Here is an 11751-nt window from a genome sequence, read left to right as displayed (position 1 = left end):
CTTCCTATCTATTCCTTGAAGGAACTCCAGAAGCCTCGGCTTTTTGGGTTACAAGAGTATCCCAGCTTCGAATCACCAAGGACCTTTAATGTCCTAGTATGAAATAGTGACTAAGTTGGTATAAACCTTAGAGGACCCTGAAACAGACTTTGGGAATCTGAGGTTAGGACCATGTTTCATAATCATTTATTATGGTGGAGCTTGGGGCTTGAGAGACAGCACAGCTGTTAAGAGCATTTGGCATTTGCTGCTCTTCCAAAGGACCCTGGTTTGGTTCCCAGCACTCACATGGTGGCTCATTGCATTGGTAACTGTAGTTCCAGGGGATTCCAGGCACTCTCCTGACCCACATAGGCACCAGGCACATACACGGTGCACATATATGGTTACAGGCAAAATACCTCCACACATGAAATAAAGCTAAAAATGTTTATATAAATAATATGTTAGGGATTTGGACAAATAGACTGTTCAACAAATGGTAGGAAGCCTCTGTTTCACAGCCTTCTTGTCTCGTGGAAGAAAAAAAAAATTATATCTTCCTAGGTTTGAGCCAATGGGATAGACAAGAAGCCCATTACAGAGGTTTGGGTGGAAAACACACGAATAGGATTCAGGTGGTGGCATGGGCCTTAAATCCCAGCACTTGGGAGGCAAAGGTAGGTGAATCTCTGTGAGATCAAAGCCAGCCCAGTCTACAGAGAGAATTCCAGAACAGCCAGGGCTGCACAGTGAAACCCTGTCTCACAAAACTAACCGACCAACCAAAGGGCAAGAGAGCTGTCCACAGACACAGCTTGAGCTTGAGGGCCCAGGAGGATTGTCAGTGGGGAAAAAAAAGGAGCATCTTGTGTAATCCCACAGTAAGGGTGACCCACGCCTTTTTTTGAGGCCCAGTGGATGCCATACATGTGGGCAGTGGCCTCAGATGCAACATGATGCCCCTTGAGATTGGTTCAACTGCAGGACCTGTACCACCTGGCACCAGGGACAGTTACTGTGCTGTTGTCCCATCTTGAATAAGGGTCTATCTGCATCGTAGGTGGTAAAAGTCTTCCTGCTGTGGAAGCTGAAATCTTCTGCAGGGAGGAATTGAAGGCACCTTGGCACCCTACAGCATGCCTGACCCCCTTAGAGATATTACCCCCACGCCAACCTCCAATCAGTGATGAGGTGACTATTATCAGGCCCCAACAGCACCGAGGAGCCAGTTTTTGTCGGTTTGTTTGCCTATGGCCATTCAGCTAGTAACAGTGGAAGTGGGACTCAAACTCAGGACTGTTTTGTTCCAAGCCATCCGTCTGACCCATGTCTTATCCCCTCCAAAGTTCCCAGCTTCTCTCCAGTTCCTTTGTCTGCTCTCAGTCCCAGAAAGCAGCCTGGGCAACTGTGCCAGAGAGAGCTGGGAGGAACCTCTTGGGCGTGGTCAGGAAAGGGGGCTCCTCAAAGGCACCCCGCCATAACCACTTCCCCCTTCAGTTATCTCCTGACACTCACAGCTTCTCTGAAAGAGTCTGCCAGTTCCTCTCCTGAAGCAGAGCAGGCAGATGCACAACAAAGCAGCAGATAACAGCCTTACCCCTGCCCTGCTCCCCTACCCCCTGCTCATTTTGTATAAGGAAAAACTGAGGCTGTGACTGGGAAAGGACTTGCCCAGAGACCCACAGTAAATACCATCTGCACTCTGAAGCCGTTCCTCCTCACAGCCTAAGTCTTTCCCTCTGCCCCACCCTGTTTCCAGACTGCCATTTCTCAGATAAGGAAACTAGGGCCCACAGACATGTAGAAGTCACCTGAGTTCATTAATGAGTGCTGGGCTGATGATGAGAATAGCCAGCCTCCCTGTTCCCCTGCCCCGGGGTGAAGTGGAAGCTGAAGGGTTCTCTGGAAGATCGGTTGGATGGTGTTTTGCTGGGGCAAACATGTGAAGGAATGTTTTGCTAAAGTGGACACAGGAGAGAGGGTGTTCTGCTAAAGCAAGCACTTGAAAGGACACGTGATGAAGGATTCTTTGCTAACAACACATATGTATTGGTCTGCCTTATACTGCGTAGTTGAGATCCATTTGTCGGGACTCCACAGAAACACCAAAAAACATCTGGGGGTGCAATTTGTTGCTGCTTTTAAAGACTCGAGCTGATTGGATGCAGGAGCTGAGGCAAGGCATTGGAGGTCACGTGATATTTGGAGGGTATAAATAGGACTCCATGGAGTGAGGGAGTCAGAGCTTGGCTTGCTGGCACAGCTAGCTGTGCAATACTTGTGTGTCTCAAGTCTTTGCTGATCCTCACTTCCCTGAGAGAGGCTCGGCTGAGAACTTCTCCTGGTGTGCCTCGGGGTCCTCTTGTTGACGTGTGCCAAGGCTGAGGCCTAGCTGTCTGCTAGGTCAAGTCACTGCTGTTGCTAACCTGACTCTACTGAACTGGACTGCTGGTGTATCTGTGAGGTGTTTGCGAGTGGATCGAGCTGCCGCTGCCTGCTAACCTGTGAAGTGAACCACTGATTTCCAGACAACCCTGACAGGAGTTGTTCCAAAGAACCTTTCTAAACAGGTCCTTTTTTCCGGACCCTTTTGTTTCCACTACCTCTGATGGGTGGTGGGTTACAAAAAAGGTTAAAACATTTTAAAAACACCATTAAAAATAAGAATTTTAAATTTACACCAGGACCCCCCTGTAGGCCACTCACCTCCAGTGCTCTCTAAGAATTTACCCAGCATCTACTCTACCAGGGGTTCTCTTCCCTGGGGAGGCAGAAGGTATCATAATAAACAAAGAAGCTGGAAGAGGAGGCTGGGATGGTAGGGTTTAGGGCTGGCCCAGCCCTCTCTCTGGGAATTTACCCTCCCTAGTAAGCTGGTATAAATTCTCATCCCTACACCAGAATTCAGACTCCTGTCTCCCCAAACCTGCTCTGTAGCAGCCAAGAGTGGAAGAAACCCACAGACCGGTGGAAAGCAGGATACCCACCCGTGTACCTGCTGCCACTCCAAACTGGCCTGGACCAGGGGAAGCCAGGGAAGGGCAGCTGGGGGCTGGGTGGGTGTGAGGGCTGGATGCGACCCTTCCCTTCTCTTTGGACTTGGGGCTTACGGTTCAAATGTGACTCCTCTGAGTGGGTTTAGCCTGTGAATACCAATAAATTCAATTTCTTCATTAACTTGTTGACACTCAACTCATGAAAAAAAATCTCCTAAGCTCCTAGGAAGATTGTGATTTAAAAAAAAAAAATTGTTCCCTTGCTGGGAGACAGCCAGGCAAAACAACCTGTTTAATTTGCAGGATAAGAATAAGAACCGAGATATTTAAAGCATAGATGTTGCCCCCAGAGGCCTTAGCTGGATTCCTGGCCTTTTTTTTTTTTCCCCCATGGAACGAAAGTATATTAACCATAGGAGGGTGTTTTTTTTTTTTTTTCACCATGGAACGAAGATTCCTGGCCTTTTCCGGTTGCCTTTTCTTCCTTTCTTCCTCTCCCAAGCCAAGTAGTCCCCGAGCCCTGGAGTTCCTCTCTCTCTCTCTCTCTCTCTCTCTCTCTCTCTCTCTCTCTCTCTCTCAAAGAGAGTACACTGTATGTTGCGGTCTTCAGTCACACCAGAAGAGGGCATCGGATCTCATTACAGATGGTTGTGAGCCACCATGTGGTTGCTGGGAATTGAACTCAGGACCTCTGGAAGAGCAGTCAGTGCTCTTAACCACTGAGCCATCTCTCCAGCCCTGGAGTTCCACTCTTAAGCACAGCCTAGCTGTGGTGGCAGACTCTCCAATCCCAGCACTAAGCAGACAGGGGATCTCTATGAGTTGGAGGTCAGCCTGGTAAATAGAGCAAGTTCTGTTCCATCGCTACACAGAGAAGTCTTACGTCTGATGTCGGCAGCGGCGGTGGGAGTGGTGGTGCCTTGCTGCTCTTCCAGCTTCTTTCAGAGGACACATCACGCCTTTGTTTCTACCCGTAAAGTGTCTGCAGCTGATGTGCCTGGACAGTGTTCACAGAGTCTTTAAATATTCCAGATAACGGGCTGGAGAGATGGCTCAGTGGTTAAGAGCACCGACTGCTCTTCCTGAGGTCCTGAGTTCAAATCCCAGCAACCACATGGTGGCTCACAACCATCTGTAATAAGATCTGATGCCCTCTTCTGGTGTGTCTGAAGGCAGCTACAGTGTACTCATATACAATAAAATAAAAAATCTAAAAAAAAAAAATTCCAGATAACACCCCCTCCATGAAGCCTTCTCAGACTTCTGGCCCTGTAGGACTTCAACAAGCACCTGTCAGTGGAGTCTAGTCAGGGATGCCTTGCTTCAGTGGACTCTGGCTCCCCCTAGGGAGACAGAGAGAAGTGACCACTGGGCTTTGCCTGTTGCCTGTACTCCCTGGGGTGTGTCCATGTTGCAAAAGTTCTTGAGACCTGGGAAAGGGGACATGGAGTGAGAAAGGCCCCAGGTTATTTCCCCAAACCCTCTACCCTGATTCTGGAACAAGAGCAGGACCTAGCAGCCCTCTCAGATCCTGAGAGCTACTGAAGAGGCGCGCTATGAAGAGCCATGCCAAGAGGCTTCCATGCCTGGTTCCCTCCCAACACTCCAGTCTGGTATGATTCCAAGTTCCTTGCTCAGGTGGAGGCCTCCTCAGCCTCTTGGCACCAGGGCAGGCATTGCTGATGTCCTGCCCAGAGTAAAAGAACGAGGTGTGGACGCTGAGGTCTGAGTACCCTAAGGGAGGTCCCACGAGCCAGCAGTGTGACAGAACCCACCCTTCTCCGCATTCTTACCTCCTTCCCCCGAGGGCCACAGCCCTAAGTAGCACACAGACCTCGGTCACCCTCTACGTGACCAAAGAGGGCATCAGATCAGATCAGGTCAGGTTGTGAGCCACCATGGAGTTGCTGGGAATTGAACTCAGGACCTCTGGAGGAGCAGCCAGTGCTCTTAACCACTGAGCCACCTCTCCAGCCCAGGGTGTGGTTTGATTATAGAGCATGTGCTTGGCATTCATCAGTCCTTAGTGGCTTTTGTTTTGTTTTGTTTTTAAAGATTTATTTTATTTATTTAATGTATGTGAGTACACAGACACACGGGAAGAGGCATCAGATCTCATTACAGATGCTTGTGAGCCACCATGTGGTTGCTGGGAATTGTACTCAGGACCTCTGGAAGAGCAGTCAGTGCTCTTAACCGCTGAGCCATCTCTCCAGCCCCCATTCCTGAGTTTTAATCCCAGCATTTGCGAATGCACACACATGTGTACATACACATGAACAAGAGAGGAAAAAAAAGAGGCTCTCGTCAGGCATGGCGATGTAAACCTCTGAATCTCTGAGGCCAGCCTGGTTTACCAAGTAAGTTCTAGGCCAGGGCCAGTCATGACTCCGCCGTAGTGAAGCCCTGTCTCAGAAACAAAAGGAAACAAAAACACGAGCTTCAGAGATGAGCCAGGAGTTTGAGGAACCACAGGGCCAGGGCCACAGAACTTGCAGCCAAACCCTGTGCAAAACCCCCCACCCCACACAGAGAAAGAAACACAGTCAGAGAAGTGGCTGCTTGTTTCGTTTTGAGTCCCCTGGAGCTTTGGAAACAGCTGTTAGCATAAGCAAATCCAGGGTGGTCAGGGTGCCTAGAGGCAGTAGGCCTGGTCCAGCTGTGAGAGGGAAGGCCTGGAGCATGGAGGGATAGAGGAGAAGGGGGGAGAATGAGTGATCTCATCCAGCAAACCCTCTGGAGGGCCTGTCCTATGTCAGGCTCAGCGAGAGTGGAGTGGGGACAGCCGAGGGGCAATGAGGTGTCAGGAGAAGCAGAGGCAGAGGCATTCCCTATAGGAATGATGGATCCCTGAGACGGATGCCCTCGGATTCTGCAATTCCACCTCTAGGGATCCGTCTCACCCAAGCCTTTTCTACAGTGGTGCCAAGCTCTACACACAGGCCTGAACACGGCTACTTATGAGTCAATATGGAAATGAGCCTAGCAGCCATTAATGGGATCCGGGCAAACAAATTATGACCATCTGGACACGTCACAGGACGCATCTGATCTGTGAGGAAGCAGGGCCTATGGAACAGCACGGACCCACTTTGTACTATAAAAATGCTAAATGTGTGTTCACAGGCTATAAATCCCCAGGGAAAGGTCTGAAATACACGGGTAGCTGTGGCTATATTCAGGGAGGGACCCGGGGGGGAGGAGTCTTTTCATTTGCTGGGATAGACACCATGACCAGCGCAACTTACAAAAGAAAGCATTTAATTTGGGGGTTCCTGATTCCAGGGGTTGGAGTCCATGTGATCATCATGGCAGGGACCATGGCAGCAGTCACACAGGCATGGCACCGGAGCAGTAGCTGAGCGCTCACCTCTGATCTCTGGTAAGAGACAGAGAGCAAGAGCTAACTGGGAATGGCTTGAGCTTTTGAAACCTCAAAGCCAACCTCCAGAGACACACCTCCTCCAACAAAGGCCACACCTCCTGATCCTTCCCCTACAGTTCCAGTGGCAAACCAAGCATTCAAATGTATGAACCGGTGGGGTCCACTCTCATTCAAACCACATTATTTTGGTTTTTTTTTTTCTTTTCTTTTCTTTTTTTTTTTTTTCAGAGCTGGGAACTGAACCCAGGGCCTAGCAAGCACTCTACCACTGAGCTAAATCCCCAACCCCAAAATGTGTAGACTAAGCTGTCCTCGAACTCAGATCCACCTGCCTCTGCCTCTTCAGCACATCGTACAGGCCTGCACCACCAGGACCTGCTGTTATTTTGTTTTGAGACAGGGTTTCTCCATATAGTCTTTGACTGGAATGTTATCTGTAGACCAGGCTGGCCTTGAACTCACAAAGCTCTGCCTGCCTCTGCTTCTGCCTCCTCCTCCGCCTGTGCCTCCCAGTGCTGGGATTAAACAAGGCATACACCACCATTGGCTGACTGTTTGCCTTGTTTTTGGGACACAGTGCCACTCTGCAACTTGAGCCAGTCTTAAAGTCTCAGTAGTCTTCTTCCCCCGGCCTCTTGAGAGCTATGATTATAAGTATGCCCCTCATCTGGCCTTATTTTTAGATTTCTTTTTAAAAAAAAAAGATTTGGGCTGGAGAGATGGCTCAGTGGTTAAGAACCCCGACTGCTCTTCCAGAGGTCCTGAGTTCAATTCCCAGCAACCATATATATGGTGGCTCACAACCATCTGTAAAGAGATCCGATGCCCTCTTCTGGTGTGTCTGAAGACAGCTACAGTGTACTTACACATAATAAATGAATAAATTTAAAAAAAAGATTTATTTTTATGTGTATTGGTGTTCTGTCTGCATGTCTGTGCAAGGGTGTCAGATCCCCTAGAACTGGAGTTACAGACAGTTACGAGCCACCATGTGGGTGCTGGGAAATTGAACCCAGTCCTCTGGAAGAGCAGCTCTTAACCCCTGAGCCATTTCTCTAGACCTTACATTTACTTCTCTTTCTTTTTTCTTTCCTTTCCTTCTTTGTTAAAAGATTTCTTTAATGTATATAAGTACATTGTAACTGTCTTCAGACACACAAGAGAGGGCATCAGATCCCATTACAGATGGTTGTGAGCCACAATGTGGTTGCTGGGAATTGAATTCAACACCTCTGGAAGAGCAGTCAGTGTTCTTAACCATTGAGCCACCTCTCTAGCCCCCATTTATTTCTGTGTGTGTGTGTGTGTGTGTGTGTGTGTGTGTGTGTGTGTGCACACGGGCCATATCTTATGTGTGGAGGTCAGAGGGTAACCAAATGTATCCTAATGAAATCAGGTTTTTAGTTGCTGAATCATCTTACTGGCCTCTAATTACTACTACTACTGCTAATACTACTACTACTACAACTACTACTACTACTACTACATTGCTACAACTACTATAACAACTACTACTACAACTACTACTACAACAATTGCTACAACTACTATAACAATTACTACTACTACAACTACTACCACTACTACTACTACTACCACCACTACTACTACAATTGCTACAACTACTATAGCAACAACTACTACCAGCACTACTACTACCACTACAACTACTACTACCACCACTACTACTACAACTACTATAACAACTACTACTACAACTACTACCACTACCACTACTACTACCACCACTACTACTACAATTGCTACAACTACTATAACAACTACTACTACTACAACTACTACCACTACTACTACTACCACCACTACTACAACTACTACAACAACTACTACTACTACTACCACTACTACAACTACTACTACTATAACTACTACTACAATTACTACCACTAACACTTCTACTACCACTACTACAACTACCAATACTACTACTACAACTACTATTACTACTATAACTACTACTACAACTACTACCACTAACACTACTACTACCACTACTACTACTACCACTACCACTACTACTACTACTACTACTACAACCACTACTACTACCACTACAATTACTACTACTACTACTACTACTACTACTACTACCACCACCACTACCACTACACCACTACTATTACTACTGTGAATTTACCTACTTATGAGACAAGCTCTCATGTAACCAAGGCAGGACTTGAACTCCCGATGTTCTACCCATACTACAGACTCAGGCAACCACACCCGGCCCCACCTAGCACCGAGGCATGCTATTGGGCATGCTTCTCACTGTGCGTCTCCATCGTGCCATAGTCCACGATGGTGGCTGAAGTTGTCAGTGCAATGGAAACACGAGGACGGATGGAAGCAGGCTGTCCTTCCTCTTCTCTACACCTACAAGCTGCACCTTGGGGCTGGGACTCCTCCCTCCACACTGCCTCATCTGCCTGTGTGATTGACAGCAATGTTCCCAGCTCTGTGGTCATCCAGGATTTTCAATTTGCCAACGTGGCCATGCTTCATTACTGCAGTTAGAAAGCAGATGGTGATTTTAGAGCGCGGCCTCAGAAGGACCTTCAGCCTTGCAGATGACCTTGCGAACGCCAGCCTGGACAGACTTCTGTTCCATCCTTGCAGATTGAAGATGGAGGAAGGAGCCTAACTCAAGCTTTTTTTTTTCCCCTTTGAGATTTGGGGCATGGTGGTACAAGCCTTCAATTCCAGCACTCACGAGGCAGAGGAAGGTCTTTGTGAATTTGAGGCCAGCCTGGTCTACATAGTGAGCTCCAAGCCAGCCAGGACTACACCGAGCGAGCCTGTCTGAAAATAAACAAAAAAAGATTTTTTTCCTGTAATTTAAATTTTTTTTTCTTTTTCTTTTTCTTTTTCTTTTTTTTTTTTTTTTTGGAGCTGGGGACCGAACCCAGGGCCTTGCGCTTGTAATTTAAATTTTTTAAACTTTTAATTTACTTACCTTTATTTTAAGTGCATTGGTGTTTTTGCCTGAATGTACGTCTATTTGAAAGTGTCAGATCTTAGAGTTACGGACAGTTGTGAGCTGTCATGTAGTTGCTGGGAATTGAACTCAGGACCTCTGGAAGAGTAGCCAGTGCCCTTAACCACTGAGCCATCTCTCCAGCCCCCTACTTTCTATTTTTATTTATGTGTATATGTGTGTATCTATACGTGAGGACAGGTACCTAAGAAGTTTAAAACAGAGCATTCACTAGAACCAGAGTCACAGGTGGTTTGGACTGTGTGGGTGTCGGGAACCAAACAGGTCCTCTGCAAAAGCAGTGAAAATTCTTTTTTTTTTTTTTTCTCGTTCTTTTTTTTCTGGAGCTGGGGACCGAACCCAGGGCCTTGCGCTTCCTAGGCAAGCGCTCTACCACTGAGCTAAATCCCCAACCCAGCAGTGAAAATTCTTAATCACGGAGTCATCGCTGCCACTTGCCTCATTCTTACTGTAAATGTCTAGTGCTTTACTTCCAAACAAAGACATTTGCTGCTTTTAAAGGAAAAGACAGACTTGGAACACTGAGGCAGACATGGGAAAGCAAATGAGCCGAGTGAGCTCAGGCAAGGGCGACGTGACAGGAGGAAGCCAAGGCAAAGGCTTGGAGAAAGAAGGAAACGGGATGCCTGGAAACCGGAGATCCTGAGAGCTATTGAACCGGCAAAGGGGATGCTGGTGCCTGAGCTGATGGAGGGGGGACTTGCACGGACTGTAGCCTCGAGAGCAGCTAGACATGTGGCTGATGATTCCATATGTGGGCGGATAAACCCCAAGGCCAGGTAGCAGCCGGAGGCCCCCTTGGGAGCATGGGATAGGAAGGCAGAGACGGCTGCTCTGGAGAGAAATGGGTCACCTCCACCTGCTCTGAGCTTTTCCACATCTAACCAAGGTGCTGTCCCCACTTTGCAGATAAGGACACTGAGGCTCACAGCTGTGAAATTCCTTGCTTGAGTTGGCACTGGCTGAGTTGCAACCTCCTGGCACAGCTGGGACACAATGTTCTAAATAAGACCCAAATACAGATCTGGCAGCAAGTACAGGGCCAGGACCTCACGTCATCAGTCGGAGAGGTCTTCTGCCTGCTAGAGTCTCAAGAGCCCTGCCCCCACCACCCACCCCCAGCTTTGGGGCAGATGCTTAATTTTAGGGGCAGCAGAAGCTTCCAGAAGGGAATCCTGATGTTCTGCTCACGCTAGAGTCAGGAATCATAGACTCTAACACCAGCCCGGCCTCTCCAGCAACTGAGAGAGTCTATACTCTTCCTCAAAGAGAGGGTCGGAAACACCACCCAGGGCTGGGGAGGTGACTCAGTGGGTAAGAACCATTGCTGTGTAAACATGAGACTCTGAGTTTGAACCTCCAGCACCCATGTAAAAAGCAAGGAATGCCTGAGCTACCCCAGGGCAGGGATGTGCAGACAGAGGCGGGTTCCAGGAGGTACCTGGCCAACCAGCTAGCCGAAATGTCAAGCTTCCCGTTCCGTGAGAGACCGTGCCTCACAGGAGTAAGAGGGAAAACATAAAGGGGACACCTTACATCCCTCGATGGCTCCTGGATGCTCATATGAACCACACGCTGGTACGCTGTCCCCATGCCAAACACTCATATGCTTGCTAGTACATACATACACCACACATGCTACACACACACACACACACACACACACACACACACACACACAAATAAAAATTAACCTGAGAAAAAGAAATGCCAGATGAAATCCCTTTTTTGTTGTGATTCTTTTGATATTTTAAGATGAGGTCTCTTGTAATTTGGGCTAGCCTTGCACTCTGTCGCTTGCTTCCTCACTATAAATGATAACGACCTTGAACTCCTGGCCCTCCTATTTCTACCTACGGAAGGCTGACGTGACAGGTACGCGCCACAGTGCCTGGCTTGAAAATAATTTTTCTTTTGAGGCGGAATCTTATGTAGTCAAGGGTATCCTAGGACTTGCTGTGTACCTGTGGCTGGCCTTGAACTCCTCTTGATCCCGAGTGCTAGACACCCCCCCACACACAACTGACTCCTGAGGCCTAGCTTAAAAATATCTTTAAGAAAAGATTTTAATTTTTAATTATGTGTATGTACGTGTCCAGGTAGACAACACAGGAATGCAGGTGCCTGCAGAGCCCAGAAGTGTGTGATCACCCTGGAGCTGGAGTCATACATGGTTGTAAGCTGTCTAGCATGAGTGTTAGCTATTAAACTGGGGTCCTTTTCCAGAACAGTGAGTGCATGATCTTAACTTCAGAGCCACCTTCCCAATCCCTAAAATATCTTTCTCTTTCTTTTGAAGCTGAGGACCCAACCCAGAGCCTTGAGCTTGCTAGGCAAACGCTCTACCACTGAGCTAAATCCCCAATACCCCT

This window comes from Rattus norvegicus, chromosome 5 (assembly GCF_021556685.1).
Source record: "Rattus norvegicus strain SHRSP/BbbUtx chromosome 5, alternate assembly SHRSP_T2T, whole genome shotgun sequence".
NCBI classification, from domain to species: domain Eukaryota; kingdom Metazoa; phylum Chordata; class Mammalia; order Rodentia; family Muridae; genus Rattus; species Rattus norvegicus.
The sequence above is the reverse complement of the archived record's forward strand: the minus strand, read 5'-3'. Positions refer to the sequence as shown.